At 40.3% G+C, this 18,012-nt stretch overlaps 1 protein-coding gene across 1 annotated transcript in view; it reads left to right on the forward strand.

Moving 5' to 3' along the window:
* The window catches only part of ntm (neurotrimin), a 657,985-nt gene that overhangs the window by 483,180 nt on the left and 156,793 nt on the right, over positions 1-18,012 (forward strand). The window lies entirely within an intron of this gene.

Below are 18,012 nucleotides of genomic sequence, written 5' to 3' on the forward strand. Positions count from 1 at the left end.
CCATAACACCCTGGAAAAAGTAGCTGTAACTCAATTTCTTTGAGTTCTCATAGATGAAAATCTCACCTGAAAAACTCATAGAACATTTGTTTCTTACAAAATTGGAAAACGTATTGGCATCATCAGAAGAAGCATACATTTGGTATCAAGAAAAATCATCCTTAATCTATACTACACAATTATCTATCCATACATCTCATACTGTAATATTGTCTGGGCCAGCACCTTTAAAAGCAATCTCAACTGCATTTTTTCTCTCCAGAAACGTTTCATAGAAATGATGCCTTTCTCCAATAGATTCACCAGCTCTACTCCTTATTTCAGTCTCTCAGAATTCCCCCCATATATAATCTCAACTATCTGTAATTGTGTTTATTTTCCAGTTTGTTAACAATTCACTTCCTGTCCATTTCCATAATTTATTTCAGTTTAATTCACAAATCCATCCAATACAATGTCAGCATCCAGCATTTTTCAGGACAACTTTTTCTCAATTCTCCATTAGATTCAGAGGACCACACTGTTGGAATAACTCACTGGGACACATCAGAAACAGTACTAGCTTTAAATTATTCAAAAAACAACCATACAGTTTTTATTAGAATAGTTAGCCAGTACTCCCCCATAATCTTTCACTTTTCTGTCCCACTTTGCTTCTTTGACTTTATATTGTTAGTTCCCCTGCTGGAATAGGTTTCATGGGTTTATGCATGTATGTAGTTTAATATGTTTGCATGTGTGTGTGTATGTATACATTGGTATGTGTACGTGTGTATATGTGCATATTTAAATAACATCCTTGTGCTTGTCTTTTGGGGAGCCACTCAACAAGCCCTTATGGGGTTTTTTTGCCCCTCCTGCACATTTCATATTTTTTGGAGCTACTGTTTTTTTTTTTTTTTTTCTGTTCCATTAATTATGTATAGTTACTTTTTTTTGTTTTGTATGTTCATCTTTCTATATATGCAATAAAAATTTAAAAAGTGTTTTTTTTAAACAAGAACACTCAATTAAACATAATTAAGAATATTACATTTTATTTCAGTCAAGTTTTAATAGACTCTGCAAATAAATACGCACAATGCATCAGCAATGCATCCAATGGTCCGTGGGTAGACAGGTCCATTGAGCAGTATTTATTTAACAAGAGTTTTTTTTTTTTTTTTTTTAAATCGACTTTCTGTCCTTTTTATGCCCCTCCCTGTTGTAGCTTTACATGATTTACAGCTCATAAAAATCCCTTTTCTCTCTCCCTCGCATTTCAGTAAACCCTTATTCTAGCCTCTTTCTGAAATGCTCAATCATTTTATCTGCCAAGAATGTTTCTAGGATTTGGATAGATCAGGGTTCAAGGCTTGAACATCAGGGTCTGGTAGGGGTTGGGTGGAGGATGATTTTGAAGGGTTTCCTCCCCAAGTCTCAGCGAGGCACAGAGTATGGGAGGAAGAGCAAGAGGGACTCTGATGTTTAGGGCTGGGTAGAAGACATTCGGAGCTCGGCCCTGGAAGCTCATGTCTAACAGCTCCTAAAGCCCACCAAGCAGTTCAGTTCAGTTTGTCTTGGTACGGCACACATTTTGTAGTGTTTCCTTTGACTAGATCAACAAACTACCGACCCATCCCACTTTTTTGTACCCTTCTGTTGGGGCCATACCAATCAGACCACAGAGGCAAGTAACACTGCAGTCCATTGATTGGTTGGAAAAATTGTAATAATAAAAGAACACTAACAAAGAAAATCACATACCGTTGCCCTGTTTAAATCTTGAATCGCAAAGAAGATGTCTCCCATCATTACTTTTTGTTTACTGTGTCATGTGTCAACACCAACAACGACTCTTTAAAAAAAAAAAAAAAAAGACAGAAAAAGTTGTGTAATAATGAGGTTTACGCAATACTTCACTGGCAGCACATAATGTTGCACTATAGTGCAAATAACTGCATTAAACTTGGCATTTTACATAGATTAACAACTAGACATAAGCATATAGACTGCTAATATGCACTATTATGACTTTGGAGCATTGAGGAACTTGGTGCTGGAATCAATCCACCAGGCTATAACAAAGAAAAAAAATGCACAAAATAAAGGTCTTTCAAGGTAAAAAGTTATTTGCTCAAGAGAAAACCTTAAAGTCAGAACCACTAAATTAGAACTACTGACAATCCCAAGGTACAGAAATACATTGTCTGCCCAATGTTGGTGTTTTGCATTCATTAGCATTTGCCTATGAGGAGGGACTGTTTTCCTTGGGCACCCTTTGTGTGCCCCATGGGGTACTTTTTTTTTTTCTTTCAGCCTTAGAATTGGTGGGGACATTTCAGCCATCGTTTGAGATTGGTATAGACATGTCCATATGGTAATTCTACCCCGCTAATAACAGGGTACCTTGTGATAAAGTTTAAGGAAACACAGCTAAGCTAACCCTTACGTGTACAGTGAAGGAAGAAGGACAGACTAATATTTAGGACTTATTTTATTAAGGAGAAGTACAATGAGGATAAGCTCACCTGGGCTTCAGAGTCCAGTCACAGGCCAGCTGGCGGCGTTGAGGGAAGTGACCAGCCCCAAGCGTTGTTGTCAAAGATTTGATTTAAAATAGTTGAGTAGTAACAAAAAAGAACAAAGTGGTTTCACACCAAGAGTCCAAAGTGTGTTGTCTGTTGAGTCTGCCGAGTCTTCGTACTCTGGTGTGTCTGTTGCATCAACCCCCACTTCCTTCACAGCTGAAGCCACTTTTCTAGTCTACAATGATGCCTTATAAGGAACTGAACTCCTAGATCCAGGAATGATGCATTCACTTAACGTAAGACAATACAGCGACTCTTCCACATCTCTTATCCAGACACTTTATTTCTGTTATGAAACCAGTCCACAAGGTATGTATTATATAAAAATATGAAAAAGAGAAACGCTAGGAGAAATTCTTATGTCATCTTTTACCCCCAACGCTATGCCGTCATGCTAATAATGTAGCTGATCCCGCCATCAGCATCCTGCTTACACGCCGCCTATCAAAAAAAGCATGAATGGCTGTGGAAATGCAAACAGGGTCAGGCTTTAATGATCCAACCCATACCAAAATGTACTGATCCCAACTGGACCACTTGGTGGAAACAGGGCTGATGTTAGCTGGTGTCTCTTTAAGCCTCATCACTTCACAAACCCCTTCATTCTGATTGGCCAGCCCAATGAAAACCTGTGCTATGGTCAGACCTTGGTGTATGGGAACGGAGCTTTTCTTTTTCTTTTTTTTTTTCAGTTTACAGACAGATATAGGGATTTCTACAACTTATGTAGAGGTCCGAAAATCTGCACACATTTGGAATGTGTACTGACTGAAGTAAAAATAAAGACCCTAGTTTGATGTGTCAAATAACAAAGCAAACAAAAATGTCAGTAAGATGTTTGAAAACTAAAAACTACAAAGATGAGGAAAAGAAGCCTGCGTTTCCTGACAGCCGTTTAGGCCCAGTGTTCCTGGCTTTGGGCTCAGGATAAAAATAGAGCAAATAAAATAAAGTCAGCAGCCTGTGTCGTGCTTCAAAGGTTATTAAGATGTAATTAATTCTGTTTTATGTTGTTAACCTTCGGGGTCTGGACCATAATCAGCTGTGAGAGCAAGACAAGTGTTCCCTTAACTCATTCACTGATTCGTGTAGACACATGGCGACACCTATGTCTGAGACATGGACAGTTTGGATTTCCTCAAGACACACCTGAGAGACCTGACAGTAGTACCAAAACCATGAGTCCACATATGGGGGGCAGCATGATGATGAGGATCAGGATGTGTTGCTCCCCCCCTGTTAGAGGAAGAACTGTAGCAGTGAAGGTGCAGGAGTATAACAGGTAGATTAACCTCACTGAGCCGCTGTTTCTTCTTCTTTTTTCCCCGTAGAAATGCCATTTACAAAAGGCTGTGTTAACTAACACAGATGGTGTGTGAACACCCAAGGACACCACACGGCAGAGATGAATTTAAAGCCCATTACAGATGAACAAAGAGAATACATTAAAAGGGCTTAAGGCATCACCGTAGCTATGTGAGCTCAGCATCTCCATCCTGTACCAGACTGTTTCAGAAATAGGAGGCGATTCAAGTTTTTTCAGGGTGATTTCATAAAACCTGCCTCCTTTACTCCATCCCTGCTCAGTCCTTTTTTTTCCATGAAGTGTTGATTCTGCAGTGAAATTTAAAGAAGATCGATCTTTATTAAACTGCAGCTATGATTTTGTAAGTTTCACAGTTTTTAATAAAGCATTTTTCTCTTAATTTGAACAACAAAATGTTCATTTGTGATCTGGTGTTTTGCTCTGTGTGCTGAGAAATCAAAGAGCATTCTTGTTTTCTGCTGCCGACGCGGTCACAAAAAGCACACCTCCTGAATATTTTTAATGGAAGAGCAATCATCAGAAACAGGATGTTTCTTAATCAATGTTGGCTAGTGTGAGAGAAAATGTCACCAGTCCACGTGCTGCCCTTTCTCTTGTTTTGGCTCTATTGATATCTTCTGCAAGCAATGAAACTCCACTTTCAATTTCCAAATTTAAATGTCAAGGACACAGTGGTGTCATACCCAGTATTAATGTGCAAATAATGGTCCAAGATTTAATCTGAAGGTTATTTTCTCTAAATTAGATTACTTATTTCCAACTGGAGGCTTTTGGTAAAAGCTGATAGCAAATGTTATTATCCATTATTCATCTGGACTCTAATTTCTCAAACACATATTGAGCCCTACAGTTTTAATAACTACATGCACGCAATAAAGCCGATGTAAATCATGAGCCTGATTTGGCTAGCATGGTGCTATGCTAATGATTCATCATAATAATTTACAAAAACATTTGAACAGTCCAAACAGTCATCCACAGTGTGGTCTTAAAAATACTCACCAGCAGTTTGTTTCCTTTAAGAGCATGTTGCAGGTTAAAGACAACAGTTCAGCAAAAAAAAAAAAGGGGGGGGGGGGGGGGGGGGGGGGGGGGGTAATAAAAAATAAGAATAAAAAAGAATAAAATAAATAATAATAATAATATTTTGAAAGAATAAACTGGTCTCCTGGAGACATTTTAGTAGATTTGATTTGATTTCCTCATTAAAAACTGTGATTTGAAGGTTACGTCACAGAGGAGAGTCCCTCTGCTTCTGCCTCAGTTTAACATTAATAAACATAGATCAATCTGTCATTCCTGTCAATGAAGAGGAAGAAAACTGTATTCCTATACATATGATGGTCCTCAGGGTTATAATTATGACTCTGTTAGTAAAGGTGGAGAGCAGGAACATGGCAGGATTAGGAGGGAAAACGGTCATTGGAGAGCAGTGAAGTTGTGTGAGGAGAACCAGAGGAGAACATAGCAGGTGTCCAGGTGAGTGAGTGAACTGTTAGCTAGTGATATGTAGCCTAATACTGTGTTCACATTAACATATTTAAAGTTTGAAATCAGATACACTGATTTCAAAAATAAGTAGTAGGTGTAAGAGCTGATCTTAACGCGCTTTGAGCCATTATGATAAAGCCCACAGAGGGAAAGACAGAGGAATCTATCGAGGTCTATCCACTGATCCAGAGTCAGAAAACCAAGACTCTACGTGGCTATGGTGCTCACAGTTCTGTTGGGTTGAATTTCGGGCTGAATCTCTGACAATCCTTGCTCATGTGTGTCACCAGGTGTTGGGCTAGAAGCTGCAGCTGTCTGATGGGACAGCAGCTGCATCAGTCTCACCCGGACCTGGCTCTGGTATCCCATCCTGAACTCCATCTAAAGACTATAAAATAGACTCCATTGCATCAATCTTCCTGTCAAGAAATGGGCGCCACGGACAACTGTGGTTTTTGTGACCAATGCAGAAATAAAGTCCTGTCTTGTCAGGTGCACAAAATGAAGCCGAGCACAAAAGCTAACTCACCGAGTCTAAAAAAGTGGACTCAATGTCCTGTTGATGTGCTGCTAGTTTTTCTGCATCCATCCATCAAAGCACATCTGAATCATCTTAATCAACGGTCAAATCAAATAATACTTTGGAAGAAACACAATAAACACAACCTGAAATGCCTGATCTCACTCACAGCAACCTGTCATTTACATTTACCTTGGCTCAAAGCAGAGTGAAGGGATGCGAGTCCCTTTTGTTGCGTCAAATTACACAATGCTGAAAAAAAAGTGTGTTGAACAGCCATACTCAAAGCAGCCACTTCTTCCTCTAAATTTGTGCCTTTTTTGTTGGATAATATACAGAAACACTGATTGAATTATTCTACTGCCATTATCATACCATGTAAAGTGTTAATTAAACTAAATCAAAAAACAAAAACAAAAAAACAACTGCTATATGCCCTTTAAAGACCCCTTCCAGCCTGCCCATAGACTGTTTTTCCACTTGCCCTCCAGTCTATACTTGTTAATTGTATCTGTGTAATGACAATAAAGGTGAATTTCATCTCATCTAAGTAAAAAGATTGTTTTAAACAGCTGTACTGAAAACAGTCACTTCATCCTTTAAGTTTGTACCTCTTTTTGTTTAATAACATATAAAATCAATGATTGGCTTATTCTACAGCCATTACCAGGCGATGTGAAGTGTTGATTTACAAAAAAAAAAAAAAAAAAAAAAAAAAAAAGAAAAGAAATGATCCTGCAGTATGCTCTTTGAACAACAAAAATGATGGATGTAAAATCTCCCAGCTCTGTCCATTACTGAACATGTGACACTGACCCCACGCTCCCTGGTCAGCCTGAGGATGAAAGGCAGCACACAACAAATGAAAACACACACACACACACACACACACACACACACACACACACACACACACACACACACACACACACACACACACACACACACACACACACTCAAACATGAACTCACAGCATCAACACTGCATAGAGAGGCAAAACGCTCATGTGTGTGTGCATCCAAACTCAGCTGTCTGGAGGTGTCCAGGTGACCTTCACCGCTTGACTGAGCAGGAGCAGTGTGTCAGGGAGTGCACAGGGTCTTCTATGATAGATGGTTGACACAGCGAAAAGAGGGGGAGGGAGGACAAACATCACATTGCACAGGGAGAAATAACCGTCTCAGCACAAACAGGATCTGTGCTCCACATCAAAACATGTCCCACATCCGTATTTCAGTGACTTTTTCCACATCATAGTCTAAATGCAGAGCCCAGCTTCGTCTGTGCTGGTGTGAGTTTTAAAATGATTGTTGGAGCATGTGGAAATGATTTGTGCATGCACCCACCTTTAGCAGGGCTGTCAGAGGAGACGGATAACAGGCTGTGAAGGAGCAGAAGAGATAAGAAGATCGTGCTTTGCACATGTGCAGCGGCTCTTCTCTGCTTTGGAACCTGTACTGAATGTGTGTGTGTGTGTGTGAGAATTTGAAAGCACCTAAGGAAATTAACATTCTTAATTTCGATGTGTGTTTTTGCGCGTAATGATAGTAATGTCTTTGACTCAGGAGTTACTGACAGATGGTGCAAAGATGACATTATCTGCAGGAAGTGAACTATGCATTTTGTTTCAGAGCAGGAAATGTAATCATCAGAAATAATATATTAGGTGAAAACTCTGCGTGAACAGGTGGTTATGCAAATTAGAATACTGACAGTGTGAGCTTCAGTGAGGCCTCAGGTCTTATAGTGAAGACTTTGGGCTCTAATTTCGTGGCGCAGCGCAGGGGCGCAAGCCTGGTGCAGCCTGCGCAGTGCTAATTTTGTGCGGCGCACCGCCGTGCGCTGCCAATTTGACAATTTGGTAGACCGTCTGCGCAGAGATGGGTGTGACGGCGCACCAGGGGGAGGTGTCAGCAGATTCATGTTGGCGCAGTGACAATTTCGTGCCAAAAAAAGTGCGCTGAAAGCTCGCCAGCTCCAACCTGGTCTATCCTTGGTTGGCGCAAGGCGGAGCGCACCCCACGCAGCTGTAATTTGGTGACAGGCGCACATGTGCGCACATGTCATCAAAGCCTCAGAGGCAGGTTTCCAGAGTGTCAGGCACATTTTAATGCAGTAAACAATCACAGCAATCACTTTTTAATGTAACTGTCCGAACCAGCATATACATTTATATCTATATTAACTGTCCCGTCACATCTGATGTCAGATTAAAGCCGTTTGTCATAATGGAAAGTTAACCTGACGGCAGCTGGAAGTTTGATGCACATCTTACAGTTAAACAATAAACAGCCTTAACATCTGATACTGAGTATATATCTGGTTCTCTCATTTCATTTAATTCAAAGAAAAGAGGGAGAGAAAAGACGAAGAAAAAAGAGACTAAATAAATGTATGTCACTCAGGATTTACCCGTGATTTCCCATATTTCTCTGTTTTAGTCTTTATTTTTAACCTGATCTAAAAAGATGGAGTACATTATTGTAAGGAGGATGAGGCGGAGACACTGGGAGAGTATACAGTATATCACCAAAGGCTCTGCTTGGCGATGACAAACCAGGAGTGCAGGTGGATCACAAGTATTCCGAATGGATAAGCCAGCTGTGTAACTGTCTCTTCATTTTGTACTCCTATTAATGACAAAGGAACAGATTAAATCTGTCCCGGGAGCTGGCCCACAAGGTGACGCGCGTCGTGTCCTCCGATGCGCCCCGCTGTCCATTGACCTGCTGCAGGGACAGCGGCTCTGACCGTCTGCGCTACCAACACTCTCTCCGTGGTGCTGGAGATCACTCAGACCAATCAGACGCTGTGCCTCAGTCGCAGGGCATTTAAAGGCGAGGAGAGGCGCTCATTTGATTGGTGAAAACAGCGCTCGGCTGTGTTAAACCCACTCATGGCTTTTCTCCTCCCTCTCTGCCATTTGCGCGGAGGGAGGCGTGGACGCGCAGCTCTGCGCTCATGTGCGCCTGTACTGCGCCTCTCTTGGCACTGCAGGAAACTTGCAAAGTGCGCCGGTCACGCCCTGTGTGCACGGCGAAGGCCGGCGCAGGGCAGGTGCGCCTGCGCCTGGTCTACGAAATTAGAGCCCCTAATGTTATCCGTCAGCCTGAACCACCAAGTTTTTTTTAATAACTGTCAAATAGTCATCTATATACTGGTAGCAAGTTATACACATAGTGCACTGACACTGTGATGAGAATTTTCCGTGGTCTGTATCAGCAGCTGGGCAGCAATAAGTAAGCAAAATCATTCATTTCATTGTGTAATGAATGACTGGACGCGTGACAGTGAGTCTTCCCTGGGAGAGTTGAACGCAACAGCTGGACGATATTCAGTCTGTGTTCGGTAAACAATGGCAGAGAGTTAAGAGCCGCTTCTTCCTTCAAGTACTGAGAGCAGAGCAAGAGGAGGAAGATGGTTGTTGAGAAGGCAACAAATAAAAGGCGTTTGGATGTAGAGAGAGCGAAACTCGTGTAAACATTGGAGCTATATTTTCACGATGGCGAGAGCTGAAGGACTTGAAGGGATTCAAGAGCAACGCCAATATTGCAGAGTTTCTGCTGAACAGGTTATCGTGTGATCTGACTTTATTGTCTTGTTTTATTCATACATCAGGTAGCCAGCAATACAAGCGGCTAATGCTAGCAACTATCTAATAGCCTGGAAGTGTGTTTAAATATACCTCCTGCACCGTCTGTTAGCAGATAGCTCATCAGTTGTTGTTCATCAACAAGAATGGGATTCTTTCTTGACCGCGGCTTTGTCTTCTCTGATGAGGTGCTCACCGCTGGATTACAGTCACCCCAGAACCAACTGCACTCTCATCAAAGGAGCTCTAACAAGAAAAAAATAAATAAAAACGTTACAAATCCAAAGCGAAAAACCAACTGTAAAAAACGGTGTACCAAAATACATGTGTGTGCTTCGTAGTCATTCAATAGCTCCACATAAGGAGATACAATGCTAAACGTACACAAACACTCAAATCAATCATTACTTTTTACTTCTGACTGTTGTTACCAGCTCTCTGGCTAGCAGGAGTTGTTAGCCAGGCAATAATAAATCTGTCATTTCTCATCTACCAATCAGATTAGCACAAACATACGTGCTAGCATAACTGTTCGTGCACTAAAAGTCCTCATTTCCATCTACTCCTGATGTGGTAAAGTGAATTTACTTACATGACAATGAGACATTCTTCCTTTTCTTTGATGAAAAAATACCTCAAACGATGTAGCAAGTTAGCTCTCCACCACTACCTGTTCTCATCATCCAGCTGTCGTCTGCCCCTGCACGTTGGTTCATGTGGTCCAGGAGATTTAAAGAACTGCTGTAGTTTGCTAGTTCATGCAACCATATGAATGAGAGGAAAATAATTCAAAGTTAAAGTCAGATTTTAGTCTTTTTATCCTTGATAGTTTAAGGCAATAATAAGTTATCACATTTTGTCATTACGTTTAGTTTAAAAAAAATCCTCTCTCTAAACTGACTCAGTTTTGTTTCTGAGATCTACTTTTAAATCTATTAGTTTAATGACTTAGCCCAGATCTGCCCAACAACATAATGCTGCTGCACTGTCCCTGCTCATCTACTGGAGAATAAAAGTGTATCATGCATAAATATAAATGTTTTTTCTAACTTCAAACCAAGTCTCTGACTTCAAATAAAGTGCTGTGAAAAGCACAACCAAATGGGTGTATAACACCTTTAAGACAGTCCTGATCTGTACCTGCAGAGAAAGGCAACCTGAACAGACTAAGCTAAAATAAAGCTATAAAAACAGGTGGTGATAATAGGAGTATGAACGGTGAATGTGAAATATTAAACTGGCACCCTAAAGCTGGCTGTAGTTCTGTCTGTAACACACACACACACACACACACACACACACACACACACACACACACACACACACACACACACACACACACACACACAATCGTGACTGAAAATAAAAACTATGTTTGGAGACGTGCCAACCACACACCACAGAAGTATATGACTTTCAATCCAAAACACTGACCCACACACTGCAGCTCATTTTGATAATTTTCCTCTACACTGTCCTCCCCATTCGTCTTTAATAAAGGGAAAGGGGACTTTAAAGACTTATTTAAAATGAATAAATTATTTTAAAAAATGCACTTAAATAATTAACTCATGCTAACACAGTTTATAGTTGGACTCCAGACAACACAGGACGGCTCTCAGAGCATGAGAAGAAGCCGTGCACTGGTTCGCGGCTTCAACTGGCGTACAATCGTTTGAACTTGACGAACTTTGTGTAACGTCAGTTTCTTTTGACCAAAACCACAAAAAGGCAACCTGTAAGCCTAATCAGTATTTGATGTGTTTGTGACTGCAGGAGTTTGAGAGAACGCTGCTGTCAATCATCTTCATCCTCAGCTTCTCATCAGCTGATGCTCACCAAGCCAAAGCTAATGTACTCATGCTAAACTATTATTGTCACATCATATCACATGCTAGTGTTGTTGTTTTTTTCTTTGTTTGTTGTTGTTTTTTGTAGTACATAAATACACATGGGTTGATAGGTGCATTTTCTTTATTCACTCAGTCTGCCTTGTTTCTGCAATAGCTACCATTTACAAATGTCATATTCACCATATCACCAGTGAATTCTGTACTGTTTTTTAAGCTGCAGTGTGATAATCATGATATAAATCCTACTGTAAGTCCTTACTCTAAAGAGAATGATGTCTCATGAGCTGAGTGTATTGTCTCAGCGCTCATGAGAAGAGAGATCTGTGATTTGTTCTGCTGAAGAGGATTTCTTGAACTAACTTCGTGTTGATGGTGAACACGGGATTTGGATAAAAGAAAGAAGAGGTCAGAGCAGAAGAAAGCCCCTCACCATCCTCTGTTTATCACCAAATTTACTACAACTGTTTACAGTGCTCAGTGGGTCTGGAATCATTGCCAGTCATATCGTGATTATGTGTTAGCACCATAGTAACATTGTTACATGATGTAAAACAAGCAGCTGAGATCAATGAAAATGACCATTCAGGATCATTGGTCAGTAATTAAAGATATGTTGAAGTGGTTTTTGTTTGTTTGTTTGTTTGGATTTCTTTCTTTTTTTCCCCAGAGGGACCCAACAGATCAGGCCTTTTCATCCCTCCTGCATTTTTCTCTCAGTTTGGTGAATATATGAGTGTCAGTGTTTCATTGATGCCCTGTGCTTTGCTTTCAAAGCCTTGTTAAAGCCTGTTTCAAAAGCGCCTGCTCTTGATAAGCAGTCAAGGTCTGTTTACCTTGTTTTGTCCTAGACAGCATATTTGTGAGTTCATAATTTCTCCTGCAGCTGGACGACAGGAGCCAAGGACTCAGAGCCAGCCCTGCGTTAATTACAGCTGGAGATAAACAATCAAAGATATCGTGATGGAGGGAGGGAGGCATTAAGAGCAGCGGCACTCAGTGTGAGTGGCGTGGATTATCATCAAGGTCAAAACCTGCACAGAGCTAACATCTCAGCAGTGTTCACACCCACGGCAGACACTGAAAACAAAGTCTGAAAAGGTTTTGAGCTGTGAATATCATATTATACACTCTTCCCTGTGATAGGCTGCTGACCTGTTCCCATTGGTCTTCACCTCTCACTTAATGACAGCTGAGAACCTCAACATGGACGCCTCTCCAGTCAGTTCCTGGAGCAGCAAATAGCAGTGGCTGTGGCTGAGCTGGAAATGCTGGTTAACCCGACTTTAAACTGAGCTAACAGGAGTCAGCAGAAACAGGAGAATGAGCTGTTCAGACTGGATGTATTCTTTGAACCCAGCAGTTTTTGTTAGGCCTTCTGCATTGGTTCCATTTATCAAGGCTAGATGCTGCTGCATGCAAGTAATCCATGGGTCCAGCTTATTAAAAACTGAAATAGAGCTGAGGGTGAATGCTTCGAGGCAAATCTCCTTCCTGCAGGGCTGATGGTGACTATATTTTTTTCTATCTCTCATCTTTTAATATATCTTATTTCCTTTTCTATCACTACCATATCGCTTTAACTGGTGAACTGTCTCAGACTGTTTGATGTTCATCAACAAGGGTTTTAATCACAGACATTACTCCCTGGTCTCAATTTTAAAAGCAAGGTTTTACCAAAGTGTAACTGAAATAAAGACAATTGTTGTTTTCCAAACTACCTGTGAATCTATGTGGGCCAGGGTCCTTGATGATGAGACCAGTTTTGGATGGGAAGAAAAGAAAAGAAAAATAAAAGTATTTTTAATGTTCCTGTATCTTTACCCCTGATAAGTAAAATTCTTCAAATCTGTAGTTTAATCTTTTGAAACTGGAAACCAACAAGACCCAACACAATAGTGGAACTACACACTACATTCATATGTAAAGGATTCTGAAAGCAGCTGTTGTATTTGATGCATTTGGACGTAATCTGGGTCCAGATTTATTTCCTGTCTCTATTTGATGACCCCAAAATATGCAGTTAGGCCTCCTGTCCTCCAGGAGAGGAGCAGGTGACCAAACCATTGTTTTGTATGAGCTGAGTTGCAATAGCTGTGTTCACTTTTTGTTTTTGGTATTGTTCAGTGCACAGTGTTGTTTTTTCATTATTATTATCTTAAGCTTGTTGGAATCACTTATCTTTTAAATGTTTTCCATTATTTTGAGCACAATGATGACAGTTGTTTAAAGCTTCTTCTGAAGTACAGTTCACTAACTTCACTAACAAGCTCCCACCTCATTTTTCACACATGGTTCAATAACATCTCTTTTTAAATATTCATGAAAGCCCTCTGCCCAAAAAAGACCGTTTGTGTTGCCATGAGGATTTGCATATTTCTTTGGTTAATATATTATTACAGTTAAGCTTCTTTTTCCTCCCCGTAGGAGCGCTCATAGAGGCTTTGATTTAGTCACCAAACGAGTAGAACCACATGATAATTAGATGTGTGCACCTCTCTGCCTGGAGCTGACACTTTTATATAGCTTTACTTTAAAAAACAGACTCCAAACAGCAGCAGAAAATGTGTTTGCTGGAGTGCCTCTGTGGAAGGGAAGAAGAATGTGTGCATTTCTGTGTGTTTATGTCCCCTTGAAAAACAGCTGGGAAGAACAGACCGACTAGTCCACACCGATAGGCATTAAGACGCTGCTTTGCTAATTATGAAGACATCAGACAAAGTGTTTCTTTGTACTGTGTTAATGTCTGACACTGCTTTAAACTGTACAAATAAGAGCCAGCACAGGAAGGTTTTAAAAGATCTGAAAATTAAAAATTGTTTAAAACCATTATGCTAATTAACTCCAGATTCATCTAACTTACAAATTTAAATCCAGATAAAGATTGGAACATTTGTCCTTCTGTATTTCTCCTGGATGCTCTGTAGTTTTTGTTTCACACAGATTTTATTCACTTTGGCTGTTTTTGCCTCTGTGCTGTGGGACGTGGGTTTGGGAGGGTCGGGGAACCGTTGCTGAGGATGATGGAGACAGCATCGCTGGCATCAAGGTATCAATCTCTTTATTAGAAAGTAATGGTCACTCTCTCTCAGGGATGTCTGACACCTTAGGGCCACTTTGGTATTGATTGCCTGAGCCCACTGTGATTAAGATCTTGGCTGGCTCTCAGTGAGTGCTAGGAGAGGAGGGTGTGGGGGGGAACACAAGCCTCCAGGCGCGACCGTCCTCTGATTCAGTGCTGTTTGGAAACCCGACAACGACCAGCCGCTTTCACAGCCACTCAGCCACAGAGCGGATCCCACAGCTGCTATCACCACTGTTTGTTCGGTCTTAATTATTGTTTTTTCACTAAGAACCCAGACCCGGGGTCAAGTGCTTCCTGCCTGCACATCTGCAAGTGCTCCAGTGTAATTACTCAGACATGCATACAATGGAGAAACAGCTCAAGTACATGCTCGTATTGTCATTTTTCTTTCTTCCCAGAGCCTCTAAAGATCCAATTATTCTGTGAGCTTACTCCTGCACTGAGGACTTTGTGCTTAATGTGTGAGTGATTCAGCACACATCTCAAATCACGGAGGGAATTTTTCAGCCTTCACCGCCAACGATAGCTGTCCACCTCTTTCCAGTGTGCTGCTCTGCTGAGATGATATTTCATTGCCAATGACAAAGACCTCATTACCCAGACTCCCTTGTGGACAAAGACAGTCTTAAAGATGGAGGATGACTATCTCAATGTCATCAAGCAGGATCACAGTGCAGAGCGGTAAAGATAACCATTTAACTCACTGTCTGGAGCGTCACAGGGATCGATTTATTCCACGTCTGGCCGCTGGCTCCTCACTCACTAAGGTGTGGTGTTGAGACTGCAGCTGCTCAGAGTCACGTTAGTTCCTTTTCTTTCCTCTACACTTTGAGTCCTTCTACTCAGCAGTCATTTATTGTCATCACACAGAAGTATCATTTTAGCAATGTGCAGCATGATTAGTTTTCTGTATCAATAACAGTTCTGGAAGGATTGCAGAACACGTCTTATATAAATACATACAATCACTGTGACTGTCAACCCCAGGTCTACAGTCAGGACTGCTGTAAAAGAAGGCTGGCATTAACAATTAACTCCCACAATCTCCTCAATACGTGTTCTAGTAAAGATGTCCATCATATGCAGAGTTGACAGTCTTGCTTTTTGAATCGTCTGCCAAGTCAAAGGGCCTGATCTACTAAAAGTTTGCATGTATAAAACATGTGCAAACATGAACGGCCCACAAAGCTGATTTTCTAACCAGGTACATCGAAGATCGCATTTGTCGGACGGGCAAAATAGCATAAGCAATCTGTTGATTCTGCTTGCCCAGTTTGTAGAATCTATGCAGTTAATTAGAATGCACGTACGAAAAAAAGACCTAACCTCAAGTTTTACAACCCTGGGAAGATAACTACATCTACAAAAAGACTAATCTGGAAGAAAATACTGATTTTAATTAATTAAACATTTAATCTATGTGGATGGATTCATTTAACTGACAATGTGCTGGAATAATATACATGATTGATATGTGACAAAACATTGGCAAACAACTAAGAGTTATAAGCAATATAATCAAAATATGTGATCAAAATCAAGTATTCTTTCAAATATTGTGAAGATTTTGCAATTTACAAAATCCCTCTTGTTTTTGAAATTTGCAAATTTCAGATTTTTTTTGAAAATTTTGCAAATTTCTTTTTTTTTTTAATTATTGCATTTTTAAAGATTTTTTGAAACCTTGCAATTTTTTAATTTCATTTTTTTGCATTTTTTTTCCATTTTAAAATTTAATACTTAATTATTCACTAGATTTTAACTATTATGTTTAGAATTTTACACATTTTATTGTCTTCATTGTGAAAACAAAGTAGATTTTGCAGCTTCAGAATGACTTAAACCCAACGAACTGAGGCAATATGTCTCCTATGAAGGGCTACAAGCACAGACAGCCATTCTGCACCGCTGTGATTTAAAAGAGCAGATAAGATATCACAGGAACATTCAGGATGTTATTTTGCAGATAGTTTTTGTAATTTTACAGTTTGGTATTCTATTTTTGAAAAACAGGAAAAATACTTTTAAAAAAAAAGTTAAAAAAAAAAAAGATTAGAGTTTATTGACCTTTTTTTATCTTTACAATGTAAAAATACTGAAAATATCTGTAAATCTACAAGCATTTTGTTATTTTATAATAAAACAGGGAAAATCTGTTAGAGATCACATATCATTTCCTGTAAAATTATTATTATTATTATTATTATTATTATTATTATTATTATTATTATTATTATTATTATTATTATTATTATTCATTCATTCATTTATTTATTTATTTATCTATTTTTTAAATTTACGGCTAACCTCCACAATTTTTGGGGAGTGTGTTACATTCCACTGATGTTTATCCACTGCCAGCTTTCTCCAAACATTAATAAAGCATTGTTGGAGTTGATTGTCTTCCTTAACTGAGCTGTTAAACGAATAACATGTAACAAACATGCTCTGGACTGTTCAGTCCTCCACAGACACCCACTCCCGAAGGTGGAACCATCACAGCCTCCTCTGTGTCTGCCTAACTTTAATGCAGAGCAGCCTGCCAGCCTCTTGAGGAGAATGATGTCCCATTGATCTGTTTTGTAGACCCTGTCTGCGTCTTGAAAATGGATGGATGTTAAATTTATTGCCCATGATTGTTAAGGATCTCCACTTGTTACTCTAGCTCAAGTGGTCCAGGCCGGAGCCAAAGCCCTTTATTCCCCCCCATCACTTCAAAGAAGATCTGTTGACATGGTGCTGGAGAGGAAGCGTTTCAGCAGGCAGGCCACCAGCTCCATATGAGCAAGTATCAGCTGCTGTTATTGATTGAGACGTGCGTAGTGTCTGTGGGAGGGGATGGATAATTAACAGCCTTGTGTGAGCCCAGCTTTTCAATCAGTGCTGCTGGATTTAAAATGCTTCATTCTGGCATGTTGGGCTCTCTGCTGTTGAAAAAAAACCCCAAAACAAACAAAAAGACCCTTAAACCATGAAGCCATAAAACCAGCGTGCCGACCCACTGCAGCGGAAGTGCATGAATGAGCAGTATGTTAAACGCAGTGAGAGGTCCGTGACGGGAATCCTAACATATGTGTCTGCTTGGAGTCAGCTGGCTCCCAGACTCTGGAGAGTTCAGCCGGCTCTTGAACTCTTCTTGAAGCCTTGTAGGCGAACTGGAGTGAGTCCACACTTTCGCCCACCCTGCTCTTCTGCATCCAACTTCCTCATGCATTTGCAGATGATGGAGGTGAATCCAACAGGCCTGAAATCTTTGCAGGCCTTTCCATGCAGCTTTTTCTGAACAGGGATAACCCTTTTTTTTTTCTTGGTTTGAGTTTGCATGTCGTTCACTGGTGCAAAGAATTTCTGTTTCTTTACGTGTGAACACATCACAAGAGAGGAACCGGCTTCTGTCCACCCAGACCAAAGGGGAGTAGAGTTGTTTCTGTCAGCGTTTGTGCTGTAATCTGAGTTTCACCTATCATGAAGCACCTCCTCTGTGCCTAACTTCTCTGTCTTGGTGAACATTTAAATTTTTTTTTTTTTTTTTGTTAGTTGTACCAAGAGTTTCCCAAACAAAGGAAGTGCTCAATG

The sequence above is a fragment of the Halichoeres trimaculatus genome, unplaced genomic scaffold, assembly GCF_033239565.1.
Source record: "Halichoeres trimaculatus isolate MK-OKI-2021-1 unplaced genomic scaffold, fHalTri1.1 fHalTri1_scaffold_6, whole genome shotgun sequence".
Lineage (NCBI taxonomy): Eukaryota > Metazoa > Chordata > Actinopteri > Labriformes > Labridae > Halichoeres > Halichoeres trimaculatus.